The 13,970-nt window shown below is 36.9% G+C and overlaps 1 long non-coding RNA gene across 1 annotated transcript; it reads right to left on the bottom strand.

Annotated features, from left to right (window-relative positions):
• Positions 1-11,413: 11,413 nt before the first annotated feature.
• LOC145822958 (uncharacterized) lies at positions 11,414-12,108 on the bottom strand. Its single transcript, XR_014364851.1, has 2 exons — positions 12,006-12,108; positions 11,414-11,907 (listed from the first exon to the last, which is right to left on the bottom strand). It is a non-coding gene; the product is annotated as an uncharacterized LOC145822958 (long non-coding RNA).
• Between the last annotated feature and the right edge of the window lie 1,862 nt (positions 12,109-13,970).

Below are 13,970 nucleotides of genomic sequence, written 5' to 3' on the forward strand. Positions count from 1 at the left end.
AAATGGACCAAACAAGGCCTAGAAGGGTGAGTTTGCACTCAAACCACAAAACGACCTTAATGAAAGTTCTAAAGCATGAAAATACAAGCCCTTTTTATGTTATACACAAAAGCTAAAACAGCAAGCAAGATAGGTAAAAAACTATTGCAAGTTTGGGGAATATAAAGCAAGATGCTCACCCTTGAAGAACCCTTGAAGAACAAATGGTCTAGCCCTCTTCTTTTGATCAAAATCAGTCCAAAAACTCAAGAAACAACCCCCCAAGTCCCTCAATCTCGAAGCAAGGTGTAATGGTGTGTGTAATAGTGCAAAAGTAAGGTAAAATCCACCTTTAGGCCAAGAAAACACACACAAAAGGAGGGAGAGAGAGAGATATAGAGATAGAGTGTATCTATATCTCTAAGCTCTGGTTTTTGCTTCTAAGTCTCTAACCTAGATCAAAGAGGAAGGCCCTTCCTCTTATAAGACTCCCTCTTGCAAAGCTTATACAACAAGCTTACTTAGAGGGAGATCCCTCCATACACGTGTATGGAGGGAGGCAGAGTTGGTGCCAGCTATCACAGTTGGCACAAAATATCTCCATAAAGTAGATGAACAGTGGTCGGCTGCCCAAAAAAGTTATTTCGACAAAAAAGAGTGCTGACCGGCAACAAACTATGCCGACCGGCAACAAATTGTGCCGATGGAAGCAAAATACCAGCCGGTGGCCTCTAGCCACTGCCGGTGGTGTGTGGGGATGCCTCACAAGGCATTCCCTGCCCTTCCAAGGCAAAACACAAGTGTTCGGTGTGAAACTAGACACTAAACGGTCGAGTTCGGAGATCCTGAGGCAGGACGCGCGAGCCGGGACTTCCGGGAACTCCAAACAAACACAAACATGGATAATCACCGAGTGTTCAAACGGTGACGTCCAAGTCTTGAGGACGGTCAAAAATGGGGTGTCTATACGGAGGTCCAGCCATCTGATCACTACGAGGATTAACTCTAGCTCAGTGAACTCTCATGGATTGCACACACACACACACTTTATTTGTGAGATCTCATGTTGGATTTTGAGTTGTACATTCTCATGTAGCTTATGATCACTGATTATATTTTATTTGCTTTGCTCATGATTTCAAGTGTCATTTTCTAAAAAAAATTGCAAGTTTACAGGATTCATGATGTGCGGATTATTTCATCTTAGTGTCAATTTTGGCCAAATGCGATCATCTACTTGTGTTCCAGGTCTCACTTCATGTTTTTGAGTATCTTGTTTTTGTTTAAAAAAAAAAAAAAGTTTTTTTGGTTTTGTTTTTTTTCTTCTTCGCTCGAGCGAAAGAGTCCTCGCTCGAGCGTGCATCTGTTACTGCATTAGACCTGAGAGCATGTGTTTTTGGCTCGAGCGACAATTTCTTGGCTCGAGCGACCTCTTGCGCTTTATTGTCCTCGCTCGAGCTCAAAAGTCTTCGCTCGAGCGACCTGTCAAGGTTCAAATTCTGAAACTGTGTCTCTTCAGTTCATTTTTTTCCCACCTCTTTGTGTTTTCTCTCTCTCTCCCCTCTAGGGTTTTCGTGGTTGTCATTGCTGGGATCTTCTGCTGTTTATCTCTTGATTTCGGAGTATTTTCCTTTCCTTCATTTGCTGTTTCAGTGTTTGGTAAGTTTTTTTTCTTTTTCTCTTTGTTTTTATTTCTCCGATTGTAATGGGATTGTGCCTTTGCTCTGTTATACTCTAGGGTTCAACATTGTTGCTTTTGGTTAAGTACATCTTGTTCTAGAGTTTGACTCTTGCATCTAGGGTTCATGGTTTGCATCTTGTACTTTGCATTTTGTTAGGATTTTGTTAGGATTCACATTTGGGGTTTAATTTATGCAGGTTAATGTGTTTGCTTAGTGGTTTACTCTTTTAGTGTTTAATTTATGGTCTTAATTCATTGTTTTTTTGTTTTCTTCTACTTAACCTGTTTGCTCATAACATCCATATTCTGCTAATTTCTTATGCTTATTTTGCTAACATTTTGGACTAATGGTGTTTTACTGTGTTCTTTGATTTGGATTTGGGGTTGTCTGTTATTATTCTTGGTTGTCTTGGACTGGGTTTTGTGAATGTCTTGTTGTTTTTGGGGTTGTCTTTTTTTTTTTGGTCTCTTGTGTTGTGGGTTCCTGTTTTTTCTTTCTGTGTTTGTCTAGGTTCTGTGGTTGTCTTGCTCTGTTTGAGTTGTCTAGACATGGTTGAAAGCTCCAAGCGTCGTAAAACTACGATTTCCCGTTCCCTTTTCAACACTGAAAAGTTCGAGTCAAAAGTAAAGGCTAAGTTGTTTAGGGAGTCGTTTGCATCTCGTAAAGTTCATTTAGAGCGAAATGTCCTCCCTAGTGCCTTTGAGGTTCTTACTATTCGGTCTTTATTTGATTCATTAGGCGGTGATCAAGTGTTGCATTTTTCGGGGCCACAAAATTTGAGTCTCACCCGGGAATTCTATTGTAATATCCATTCCATTCAGAAAGAAATTTCGGCATCTTTTAAGACTTGGGTTAGGAAGAAGTCACTTGTTATCACTGGGGATGTGTTTCAGCTGTTTCTTGATCTTCCTGAAGTTAGTAATTGTCATTTTCCGTTTCTTACTCGGTCCGGTGTTGATTTTGATCGTGTTGCGTCTGAATTATGTGGAGTTGACCGGACTTGGCTTGCTGGGGCACTCATTCAGCAAAATGAGTTGCTTCCTCGATTTCGTCTTATGAATATCATTGTGTGTGCGAATCTTTATGTCACTACCCATTCCTCGCACATTACCTAGGACCAGGGATATGTGTTGTATTGTATACATCACAGACTTCCCGTTGATCTTCCCAAGGTGATTGTTTCGAAAATGATTGGGGTCTTTGAGGGTAGAAAGTCATTGGGGCTTCCTTATGGGTGTTTGCTTACCCGTTTTCTCACTTCTCTTGATATTCCTTTTTCTGATGATGATGAGTTTGCTCACCCTATCAAACCCATTACTAAATTGACAGTCTCCCAGAGTCAAGCTTATGTGAGGGGGGGTGTGTCAGGGGTTGGGAGTTCTAGTGCAGGTGATGATGATCCCCTTGCAGAGGAGGAGGAGTTTGAGGCAGCCACTGTCGATGCCCCTGATCTTCCTGAGCTGCGTCCTCGCTCTTTTCGTGGTCAGCTACAGCACTTTGAGCAGACTGTTACTCGTCGCCTTGATCTTTTTGATGGCCGCCTCGATGCCCTTGGCAGCAGACTTGATGAGTAGAGTACCATGCTTGCACAGATCCTCTTGATTCTTCAGCTGCAGCAGCCACCTCCAACCGAGTCTTAGTTCTTGCCTCTTTGTTGGACAGTTGTTTTTCCTTGGACGGTTTTGGTTTCTTCTCTTGGACAGTTTTATTTGCAAGTGTATATGACTGTGTTTTTGTCACTCCCGGCCAAAAAGGGGGAGTATATATGTTTTTGGGGGTATATCTTGGGGGTATATCTGGTTTATTATGATACTCATATGCAGGCAGGATTCTGTAATTATGTTGGGATACATACTCATGATGTTTCTTTGCAAATCGCAATGGAATAGTTTTTTGGGGGGATATATGATGTCTTGATGGTTTATTATGTTGCATAACAAATTTTTTGGATGTTTATTTTGTGCAGATTTTTTCTCATCAAGATTGGTTTCATAGTTGTTTTTTCTTTGAGTTGTAATTGATTTAGCTAGTACTTTTGTTTCTTTTTCTTTTTCTGGTTTTTAGTTGGTTTGTTTAGCTTGTTGTTTGGTTAGGAAATTATGTTAGAAAGTTTTGTTCGGGTATTGACAAAGGGGGAGATTGTTAGGTCCCTTGTTCTTGTCAATCCCGCGAACAACTTTGTTAATTGAGTTGTAACATTTCCTTACTGTTTTGTCTTCCTTGCTCGAGCGAAGGACTGCGTCTGGCAAAAACTTGAAAGAGATGAATGTGCGCTCGAGCGAAGCATGTGTGGCTCAAGCGAAGAACTGCGTCTACATAAAAACCTGAAAGAGTGGATTTCTCACTTGAGCGAAGGTTTCGTGGCTCGAGCGACGGCACTTATGGAGATCATGCGAGTTAAGGTTCTCGCTCGAGCGAGATTCAAAATCCGGATTTCTATAAGTAATTGGTTTTCTCCAAAAACTAGGATTACTCTTTCAGATCTACTTTGAGGTTTTCTAAGGTTTTCTTCTGGAGAGTTTTTGTGAGTTTTTCCTTGATAAAATTAAATGAGTATTAAACTCATGAATTGAGAAGCACATATCAAGGAGGTTGATCGAATACATACAAGAGTGTTATTCTTTGGTGGATTCCGAAGATTCAAACGTAGACTTTCAAAAGGCGTTTGATTCTATACGTAGTCGTTAATTCGACAAGTGAAGTTGTGGATTCAACTTCAGGTGGATCAGTTCTGAGACGAAGGCTTGGTGAAAGAGTTATAGAAGATTTGAAGGCAAATTGACTGAGTTGGGTAATTTGTGTATTATCTTTGTAATCTTTCTTTCTTCAGTAGTGGATTGATTAGTGGTGTTTCGGCCGTGGTTTTTTATTACAATTGAAGGTTCTTCAATTGTGGTTTTTCCACGTAAAAATCATTTGTGTCGATTTATTGTTTGTTCATAAAACAACAATTTAAATCACTTTCGTAAGTGCTTGATGATTTAGACTGAGTGTTTTAAATATTTGGGAATTGGAATATTTTAAATCCTGATCTAATCACGAATCACTTAGGATTTTCAAATGGGACCAGAAAGATCATTCTCATAGAGATATAGACAAGCCAGGTTTCTCAAATTTCCTAAAGAAGCAGGAATGGGTCCAGAAAGACTATTGGTGTACAAAGCAAGCTCAGTAAGAGACTTTAACTAGCCTATCTCTTGAGGAATTGAGCCATTCAATTGATTTTCGACTAGGTGAAGAGTGTCAAGATTTGTTAACAGGCCGATTTCTGGTGGGATGTTTCCTGAGAACTGGTTGGATGGACAAATCAAGATAGATGAGTTTAGAGATGGAGCCAATTAGAGGTGGGATGACACCAAAGAGGTTATTCATGCTAAGATCAATATGCAAGATTGGGAAACGATGAAAATGTAAAGTTGTTGAGCGTACCATTTAGACTTGAATTTGTGAGGTTCAACCTATTGACGCTTCCATCGACGTTGCAAGTAACTCCAAACCAGCGGGCGGCACTTGTTGAGATGTTATCATGAGGTGGAATGACCCATGAAGTTAGCAGGGAATTGTTTGTGCTTTGCAGGGTGGCTTTCCATGTGATGAGAGCATTAGCTTCTTTAACAGAAGTAGAAGTAACATTAATGGTTGAAGAAAAAAGTGTAACAAACAGGACTAAGGAAACAAGGCAGAGTTGTTTCTCTAACAGTCCCATTGTTTTTCCCTTTGATGAACTAATGGGTGGTCCAAGGCTCTAATTTATATACACATTTTTCCACTGGTCTATTGTTGTGGTAGACTTTGAAAATGGAAGTCTTTTTGTTCATATGTATAATAGAATTAGTAAAAAGAGGAGCATATGTAAGGATAAGTGTTTTAGCATTGTGGCTTCAGTACATGCATAGTTTACACATGGTTCCTGGTTCAATTCTTCTCAATAGCATTTTGAATTTTTTTGAAAGCAGTTTTTGTGTAGAATGTGAAGAGTTTCCATGTGTATCAGTCATAAAATTAAAAACAGAAAGACCAGATAATACCAGTTTGATTCTCTAAACAAGCAGGTTTTGGGTTTTTTTTTTTTTTTTTTTTTTTTTGTGTGTGCAAGAGCCCATTCTAGAGTTAGGAGGGCAGCCCTTTGTTATATGTTTCTTTTTCCATTTTTTTTTTCATTCTCATTAAGCGGTTTTGGCAAGTCTATTGCTCCTATTTACTGAAGACAAAGTGTTCCTTCTCTTCCATTCCATCACTTGCTTTGGGGAAGTGCTGCTTTAACCATTAGTATTTATTCTACTCGACTGGACTTAATTCCACTCGATTCTCATGCTTTCTAGGAATAAGTGCTAATGGCTAAAGCAGCTAGTACAAGACATGAATGTTCTATTGCAGATTGGGCATTTTGTATTTTGTTATATGTGAACTTTGGTTAAAGTGTTTTTCTTCATTGTGCTGGGGATATTTGTCAAATTAAAGGTTTGTACAAGCCCGGTCCAAAGTGTAGATGGATTTGCTCTAGTCTGGCTTGAGTCTAACCTTTATTAATTCCCTTATCCAAGCCTGCACACTGAGTTTATTTCAAAACTTTAAGTCTAGCTCAGGTTGCTTGAATTTAACACAAAAAATAATTTATTGTGGTGTGCATTGAGTTGCCTTTAACCAATTCATTGCACTTTTTAAAAATAAAAAGGGTGAAAAAATTCTCAAAAACTACAAACATGGAACATATAAGAAAATTTGTTTGAGTTGTGCAGGAGTAAACTTGAACAACTTTCGTTTGAGTTGTGCAGGAGTAAACTTGAACAACTTTCAACATAATTCGAGTTAAGTTAAACAATCTATCAATTTGATCGAACCTGCCCAAATTGCACACTAGCTCTGGCGTGTAAACTTGGGCAATGGTCTTTGTTTATGGCGTATTGACTTGGGCAGATGGTCTTTGTTTATCTCGTAGCTACATAGTGGTGTCTCCAGCCAAGGCAATGACTTTTAATCATATAAAACTACTAGGAAAAAGTGCTATGTGAGACTGGAAATTTTGGATTGACCAACTCAACACATTATTTTCTGCAAAAGAATCTTGTGCCCGTGGAAAGAAATCCGCACCGAGTTTGAAATTAAGGCTGACCAAAAGTCACTACATAGTGGAGTCTCCAGCCAAGTCAATGACTTTTTTTTTTTTTTTTGGGTGGGGGGTGAATAACAGCAACGACTTCACTTGTCTTGTAGGCTTGCTTTGTTTTTAAAGTTAAGTTAGGTGAAATTATTAGTATGGTAAGATTAAGTGAGTAAATTATTAGTGTAATGGAATTAAGTGAAGGAATTAAAAAATATATATATTTATGTCATGTCTATCTGACTAGGTTTTGTTTGTTTTGTCATTTGTAAACGAATTTAACTATCTGAAATTTATAAATATTCTTGTTGCACAGCTATCAAATTTGGACTACTAATGCCAACCAACAAATGTAAATGACCTATCAAATGTACCACAATGATGGTGTTTTTTAGCTTCTTTTTATTTTTATTTTTATCAGCAAACATTATAATTATAAAAAGAGGAAAATAAAAATTGATGTGATTTTTTTTCTTCTTTTGAAACAGGGAAAATTTTAATGAAATTTTGATGGGATCACTACAAGAAATTAAGGTTTTAGATATCAAAATTTAAGGACATAATTATTTTTTAGGGACCAAATAGTTTTGTTGCAAAAAATGTAGTCATTATATTTTTAGCAACAAAAATTAGATATTAGTGATAAATTATTATCCTTTTGGGATCAAATTTTTTGTCTCAAAAAATAAATCACTTTGAAACCAAATTATTTTGTTCCTAAATTTCTATTTATTAGTGACATTCTTAAAATTTTGTAGCTAAAAGTCTTGTTTTGGACTTTTTGAGACGATCTTTTAGCGGCCATCCGCATGACGATAGAAATTGATTCCTAAATATTTTTTGCAACAAAATTTTCAATTTTAGAAACCAAAACATTTAGTTTCTAAAACTCTTATTTGTTGTAGTGGATTACTACGGCATAGCTATCTTGGATTATAATTAACAGAACAACTAATTCAAAAAAGAAAGAAAAGAAAAAAAACGAACGCAACCAAACTATCACCGGACAAAAGGAATGGAAGTTTACTTAGAAACTATTTGAGATAACTTAAAACATATTTTTTCTCAAATTTTTTTGTTATTAGTAATTTTTTTTCTTTCAAAATTATATCAAATTTTCTTACTCTTTAGGTATATTTTGTGTAGACAAATTTAAAAAGTCAAAAAGAAAAAAAAAATTGAAATTTTTTATTATAAAAATTATAAAAATCCAAAATAGTTACTATTAATGGCTTATTTATTTATTTATTTTTGTCTTTTTTAGATTTAAAAAAAAAATCAATTAGCCTTTTTGAGTAAAATTTAAAATTCTAAATTTTTTTAAAAAATATTCACTAAAATTAAAATAAGTCAATAAGAAAGTAAATAAACACCCAAATAAAGCCATCAAACTATTATCACTGGCAGTTTGTCCACTTCCACTATGATTAAAAAGATTATGTTGAGACATGTTTCATGATTCATTATTTGACGTTCTGCTCATGATTCGAGTGGAAAATTTTAAAATGTATATATATATTGAAGCTCCGAAATATGATGAATTACTTTATGCAAATTCAACTAATTAGAAACAGTGACATAGACCTGCAATTTCAACTAAAACATTCACATAAACTAGTAGAAATTTTTCAGTACTGAGATTCAAACCATGAGCTGAGTGCAAAACAACAGGATAACATAATCATCTACTCTATAATCCCAACGGCTTCCTTTGCTAATGCGGAGTCACCTGGGCGATTTTGTTAATCTGTTAGTGAGGCCCTTGAATTGTCCCAACTAACTATGACCACATGAGTCTTTGAAAATAAACGTGGTATTAATGAGTCTCACTTTACTAATGTGCAAGGTGAAATTATTTTTATAGAGAAAGTGAGATGATACGTCCAATCTTTTATACTCTATAAAGAGAAACCAAATGTCGGGGATCACTCCTGACCAAGATTGGTCGGAAGGACCCTCTAACGATCAAATCAATACACTGATCGACCATAGTGTTTAAATATAAGAAAGGAAATATTTTTGAAGTAGAAATTGATTAAGATTGAGCATGATTCGGTTTAGGAGTGTGCGTGGTATGGTTCGGATAGTTTGAAAGTAAAATTACAAACTGAATGGCGAATTGTCGGATTAACAGATTGACAAATCACGGTTTGGGCGGTTTTGGATGAATTGACAAACTGAAAAATATTTTAACCAATTATCCAATATTTGTATAATATATAACACTAATTTGCATAATATTTTTTATATATACAACACAGTAATTTTACATAATATGTTTCATATATATATATATAACTACTAATTTATAACAAATTTCATATCTTAAATCTTTCCCATACTTATTTTTAATTTGATATTTCATTAGAGATTAAAAAATATATATGTATTAACTATAGTAGAGCAGAACGGTTTAGAACATCGATTATAAATTTTAAAGTTTAATTCGCGATTAGCGAATAGAGCGGTGCAAATTAATACAGATCGGTTCAGTTTTAGTGTATTGGGCGGTATTTTACACAACTCTAATTGGTTTAGATTGGATTCATTACTCGTTCCTTTGTACTTTGTTAGCTTACCCATTTATAGTTATTCTGGCGCAAATCTCATTCGTCGAATCTTGTTTTGATCGAAGGGTTTTGCTCGTACCTGGCTTTGGTTGGGCAACTTGCCAAGTGTGCCTTGTCCGTGATCATTAGATCTCTGGTGCATGGATGGCTTGGATGATGTTAAATGTTAGTGGCTAGTTCGCCGAGCATTATGTTCGTAGGATTAAATTGATCGAACAACTCTGCCTCTTACTAGGTTCAGCCTATGTCTTAATCTTGTCTATTCTATACTCATCACCGTTGGATGATACTTAATCCTATGCCTCTCTTTTATTTTATAGATTTGCCTTGTAGATTATTATCTTTTATATTTGTCTGGCCCTTCACGCACCTTGATTGGATGCCAAGTTATTGTCAGCTGTCCTTCGTGGGTTATAAGGGATGGATTTGGACTTACCACTTTTTGACTTGGGCTAGCGTAATTGGATTTAGTCCAGGACTCAATTTTTTTTCCCTCCACAACTACTATTATTGAGTCCTTCAAAAATAAATATGGTAATATTTTTCTTGTAAATTGATTTTACACAGAAAATAATATTTTTGTTTTTCAGTGTTTGGTTGACACTTGAAATAAAAAATATTTAATTGCCTAAATAAGAAATTTTAATTTAATAAATTATCATTTATGACTTGTTAATGAGTTAAGATATTTATTTGAAAATGCTAAATATGTTAAAAATGTAATAAGCGAAAGTCAACTTATAAAAATTGACTTATAAATTTTTTAAAAGTAATTTATTTTTGAAAAAATGATGCAAAAATATTTTTCTTCAAAAATATTTCTTACTTCTTGTTCAACCAAACAACAAAAAATAAATAAAATATTTTTGACAAAAACATTTAACTTCAAAACAATCAAAATTTTAGTGTAAAATTTTTATTAAAAAAAATTATATCATTGACATAATGAATATTTTAATAAAAGACATTAAATCTGCGCTTCGCACTCTAAAAACGTTTTCCATAACATTTTCTTATGAATGTACCATAACTGTAGTAGTGGTAGTACTAGTGTGGTTGTGGTAGTAGTGATGATAGTTTAATAATGGTCTGGTAGTGGAGATGGCAGGATGGTAATGGCAGTACTGGTGATGGTCGAATCATAGAGATTATGGTGGTGGTGGTTATAGTAAAAAAGCTTTAGTCTGTAAAATATTTTTCATTTTTAAAAATTGAAACATTATCTTTGTAAATGAGCTTATTTTCCATTTATCACAAAAAAACATTTGTCATACCAAATATCCAAAAGATGCAAAATATTTTTAAAAATATTTTCTTGTAATTTTAACCAACTTTTCAATGCCAATCCTTCCTAATCACCACTACTATCTTGGACACAAAAAGTTCAAAGAGTTCACCCCCAACTTTACCAAAAATTTACTTGGATTCTTCAAATTTCACGAGATCAACTCAAGTCCCCAAATTTTATAAAAACTTCAGCCTGTCTAAATCTTGACTTTGAAAAAAAAAAAAAAAAAGTTTGCAAAACAAAATTGAAGGAAAATGTAAATTTTCTACAAGCTATTTTTTTTTTTAAATTTCTTTCCATAAATCTCACTAAATTCAAGTTTCAAACAGTCAATAGGGCTTTGACTGTCACAACTACTATATTAAAGCCATACATAAACTTAGTACAAGTCTTACATTACACAAATCTCATAGGTCTGCTTTAATTTTTATTTAATGGGTTTGGAAAATTACTTACATGACATAAATCGGGGGGAAAAAAAACAAAAACAAAAACAAAAATTTGGCTAATAAAAATAAATAATACTGCATCATAGCAAAGCAAGAGTACAAAAGCGAGCAAAAAAAACAAAATAAATAATAAAAGGCAGAGATGGCAACTTAACTGAACATGCCAACTTAGCTAGAAGAAAGATTCAGGATGCCTAAAAGGCACAGATAACATCACCTAAAGGATTGCTCAATAAGTCAAGCTAGCAAGGACTGGTCAGATTTCTGATAAGAGGGCTTAATCACACAAGCAGAATGAGATTTGTCGAATTTGATTTAAAATAAATAATAAAAAAGAAAGAAGAGAGGATAAACCTAGTCAATAGATTCTCATAAAATTGACGACTCAAACAAGTTAAAGGTTTCTATTGCGCTTCAAGGCAGTTCAATGAGTGACCTTCCAACTTGGATCTCAGACAGGTACAATAAAATAAAATTTCAAATAAAGAGAAGAAATTGCAACCCTGTTAAATCGCTTGTTTCTGCTTTGCTCCTCATCTTAGACGAGATTGGTATCGGTTCTCAACGCAACCTTACATTTGAGAAGAGGCTTCGCATATTTTCCCCAAGCAGCAATCAAAGGACCAGTATTAAGAGAATAACAAAAACAGAGATGAAGAGCTAATTTTGCACTAAAAAATATTGATAGATGATCGGCCCAATAGACAGCTGGTTGATAGAAGTCCACAAAGCTACTTTCGTAAATTCACTCATTAATGGTCAGAATCCTTTCCCTCCCCCTTAATAGGAGTTCCTCCTGAACATTTTTTGGTGATTTCTCCACCAGAAATGATTTCCCCTGTAACAAGTATTACCCAAGTGAAAAATAATAACAATAATTGAACACCAGTTTTCATGTCAACAGCTATTAGGATGAAAGGAGAGGAAAGCACAGACCATAATGCTAGCCTGAAAGCCAACAAAACAGTGGCTACAGAGAGTTCTTAAGGTTTAACCCAGTGAAAAACTTCAACATTTCAACCTTCGCTACAAAGTGAACCATGAGCCTTGCTGAATATTTATTGGATAATTATCACTATTATAATGATTTAAAATTGCCGTAGCTAAAAAGCGTCCACACAAATTGAAGTGTTATCTGAAAGGGTAATTTTTGGTGAAAATTGGGCCGAGCTGTGAGATGGACTTTGTGGCCCAAAATACGAAGGACTATGTAAAAAGGCCGTAATGTTACTTCGGCCCAAGAAAGGTAAAATTACTCCGGCCCAAGAGATAAAGTTACTTCGGTCCAAGATGATGAAAAGTTACTCCAGTCCGGAGGCAACTTGGAGTTAGGCCGGTCTCAGAGTTAGTCCGGTCACTACGTAGTATGGTTAGAATGATCAAAACCTTGCTACTCGGTAGTTCGGTTTAAACACACCATGGTTGAACGAGAGGGAACCGAGATAAGGAGTGGATGGAGAACCGAGCTAAGGATAGTTCGGCCTACTCTGTGGCTCGGCATAGCCAGTATTATCTCGGTCATGCGGTAGTTCGGTCGTAGTAAAAACCATCCCACTTGGTTTAAGCAGTGGGGGATGTAAAAGGATAAGCATTATCCTTTAGGAATATGAATCCTAGGAGGACTCTGCATGGAGGAATAAAAGTCCTACTAGGATTAGGCCACTCGAAACCTATAAAAGCTCACAAGCATCACCTTGAAGGAGGTAACATAACACAACATACAATTTTGCTTCCTGAATACATTGAGCTTTGTCTATTTGTCAAGTTTTCTGACTTAGGCATCGGAGAGGTTTCCGGCACACACCCGCCGGCTAGCTCACGTTTGTGTTTTCAGGTGACAAAGCGACGTCGTACGGAGAAGCGTGGACTTAGTCAACAGGATTATACGAGGAGAATTATTTCTTCCCCGTACAATTGGCACCGTCTGTGGGAAGAACAGACAAGAACAAAAACCTCTTGACTAAGCTTCTCCTTTTCTCAATCAATGGCGCACATTGAAGAACTACCGCAGTCCGCCGTCGACGGGCTAACTCCAGATGGGGGCGCAAGGCGTGAAGGATTACCCTCTGTCCCTCCCATGGCGGACTTGGAGCCCCAACAACATAACTCCAGGGGAGGTGGCAGGGGAAGGCGGAATAACAGCCCCCGTCACTCTCATTCACAAAGTCCTGACAGGCAAAGGAGGAGGATTGATCCTCAAGCCCTGGAAGATCGCGTGAAGGAACAAGATGAATTGATAAGAAAGATGGCGGCGGACATGGAGGCCTTGAAACGCCAGATGAAGAAAAAAGAAGTGGCGACAGGAGAGGGGCGCAAACACAAGACGCCCCCTCGCCACTCGGAAAGTCATGGTAGGAATACCACACCCTCGCAAGGAGAGAGCAAAAGCCTCAGGACAGGCGACACTCATTCCTTATCTTCCAGAACTCGTCACTCCAGGTCTGAGAGGACGAGATCTGAGAGATCATACACTGAAGGAAGCACATATTGGCCCTCGCATTCACACCAAACCAGATCTAGACAGACAGAGCTGCCCAGGTCATCCGACTTACGAACCGTGCTCGAAGAAAAAGCACGATGCAAGGAGGATGCTAGGGCGAGGGATCCACATAGAATTTCTGCCTTGCAGCGGTTGGCTCCTCGAACGCATGGAAGCGTCGAGGTTGGAATGCCTATACCGCGCCCAGCCTATGAACCAACGGACAAAGCGTTGGCAAGGCTGCAGACTTCGCCGTTTGTTCCAGCGATTGAAAACGCGCCCCTACCATCAGGCTTCCTTCAGCCGAAATTCACTACATATGAAGGGAAGACGGACCCCTATTCACACTTGAGCCACTTTCGCCAAGTCATGGCCGTATACAGGCGAAACGAGGCTTTAATGTGCATACTCTTCCCATCAAG

Source organism: Camellia sinensis, chromosome 3, assembly GCF_055761805.1.
Source record: "Camellia sinensis isolate YWXY chromosome 3, ASM5576180v1, whole genome shotgun sequence".
In the NCBI taxonomy this organism is placed as follows: Eukaryota; Viridiplantae; Streptophyta; class Magnoliopsida; order Ericales; family Theaceae; genus Camellia; species Camellia sinensis.